Source organism: Empidonax traillii, unplaced genomic scaffold (assembly GCF_003031625.1).
Source record: "Empidonax traillii isolate 1590-97213 ecotype Southwest subspecies unplaced genomic scaffold, ASM303162v1 scaffold182:size1009393, whole genome shotgun sequence".
In the NCBI taxonomy this organism is placed as follows: domain Eukaryota; kingdom Metazoa; phylum Chordata; class Aves; order Passeriformes; family Tyrannidae; genus Empidonax; species Empidonax traillii.
The window spans coordinates 88,678-90,597 of NW_020955375.1; the positions used below are offsets into that span (position 1 = coordinate 88,678).

General features: G+C 51.4%; 1 protein-coding gene and 1 long non-coding RNA gene across 2 annotated transcripts in view; both read right to left on the reverse strand.

The window, feature by feature from the left end:
• The window catches only part of POC1A (POC1 centriolar protein A), a 57,178-nt gene that overhangs the window by 47,389 nt on the left and 7,869 nt on the right, over positions 1-1,920 (reverse strand). The window lies entirely within an intron of this gene.
• LOC114058696 overlaps positions 665-1,920 on the reverse strand; it is a 2,127-nt gene continuing 871 nt past the window's right edge. Inside the window, exons 2-3 of the long non-coding RNA XR_003571522.1 lie at positions 1,708-1,875; positions 665-734 (exon numbers count right to left, since the gene is read on the reverse strand). This is a non-coding gene — a long non-coding RNA (uncharacterized LOC114058696). The remainder of the gene's footprint in view (positions 735-1,707; positions 1,876-1,920) is intronic.

Sequence of the window (1,920 nt, forward strand, 5' to 3'; positions counted from 1 at the left end):
CAGGGTGCTCGCGGCGCTAGGGAAGGCTCCTTCCCGCGCTGTTGCATCGGTTACCCGATGGGCAGGCGTGGTGCCTGTTGCAGTGCCCAACCGCCCGACTCCTGCTCTCGGGGCCGGGCGGGTCCGGAGGCTGGTGGAGGGGATCGGTCCTTGGGTCTCGGCCAGTGCAGCAACACCCACTCGTGCTCTCTAGGGCTAAGAACCCAGGTTGGGCTCTTGCAATAAAGGGCTCAGCTGGTGGCGGATGAGCTGCCTCTGCTGAGCTCTGTGGGTGTTCAAATAGGGTCTCACCCCGGGGTTGTGCAAAGAGCTGAGGACAACTGAGAAAGGTTGTTCTTCCATCGGTATAATACTGACTTAACTAAAACGGATGGATTCCAATTCCATTCGGCTCTATCTAGTAACGCTTTTAATTAGAAGTTATCAGCTGGCTGCCGACTCTCAGCGGTTCCGGGATGTGCCACGCCTGGGGTCCACGTGCAGGGCTGGGGCTGCAGATGCTGGGAGATCCTTCAGCCCATCCCTTGGTCAGTGCAGTCCTCACGGGTGGAGAACTGCGTGAAGCCCAGTCCTGCTTGCCCTCAGTGCCCAGGCTGACTGACTGGGTGTCTGAGGGGTTTTCCATCCATCTCTGCTGCACGTGGGGCTCTCCGTTTGGGGGCAGCTCTCCTCATGCACCTTTCCAGCAGCCAGGGATGTGCTCGGTTAAAGCAGGGGTTATAGTAGTAGAGGATCTGAAACAGGCAAAGGAGAAGAGTTAGTTGCCACCATCCCAAGATGGAAAATCCCAAGCTACAAGAACTAGGACTCTGAATTGCAAAAGAGGAGCAGGGACACAGAAAAGGGCTCTGAGAGCTGTATGGAACCTAAAGCTCAGGCTAAAGCATTATGTGATAATTGTGTTCAGTCATCCTACCCCTGGGGTTTTCCCCTCTGGGGGCAGAGCAATGTAGGCTTTTCAAAAGCAGAACAACTGCTTTCAAAAGCCAAATATCACTGTTTTTGAGCAGCTTCAGTGTGGACATGAGCAGTCAGGTAACCCTGTGCTCCTTAGATGCATTTGCTCAGCATTCAGCAGGTGCTGCTGGAAGGCTTCAGATTTGGTACAGCAAAACACAGAGCAAAGACAAATCAGGTTATGCTGAGCCTGTCTTTCCCTTTCATGAGCTCAGCCTCAGCAGATCTCACCAAACTGTCTCTTATCTGCATTTCTAGTAGTCACAAAGATCACCTGCCTGAGAAGGAAATGAAAACCAGACCTCTCATTCCCACCTCCATATCCTCCATCACAGAATTACAGAATGGTTTGTGTTGGAAGAGACCTTCAAGATTGTCTTGTTCCAACCACCCTGCCTTGGGCAGGGATGCCACTCAATAAATCAGATTACTCAGGGACCCAGCCAGCCTGGCCTTGAACACTTACAGAAATCTACATCTACAACCTCTCTCAGCAACCTGTTCCAGTGCCTCACCATCCTCGCAGTAAAGCATTTCTTCCAGTCTAAACCTGTCCTCTTTCAGTATAAAACCATTGTCCCTTGTCCTATCACTCTCTGCCCTCCTTTTTATGAGACCCCTTGTAAGAAATGGCTTCTCCACCCACAAATGGCCCTCTGTGATGAGACCTAATAAGGTCATTCTGGGAAGGTCTGCCTTTCCCCCAAGACTATTACAATCATTAGTTGATGTGCAAAGCAGCTGCTCTACCTGCCTGTGAGCAGAAACTGCTGCTTCCTCTGCCAGGAATTCGGGCAGGGAGGCAGATCTCTGGTCATCCCGTTTTGTTTTGGTGAATCCATATGCATTCAGCTGTCGCATGAAACTTTTCATTTTCTGTGTGTCAAAAAGCCTCTGAGGTCCTGCCCTGCCCAGCACCTCCTCTTCAAAAACATCTTTGTTGATGGCCACACATTTTCCACC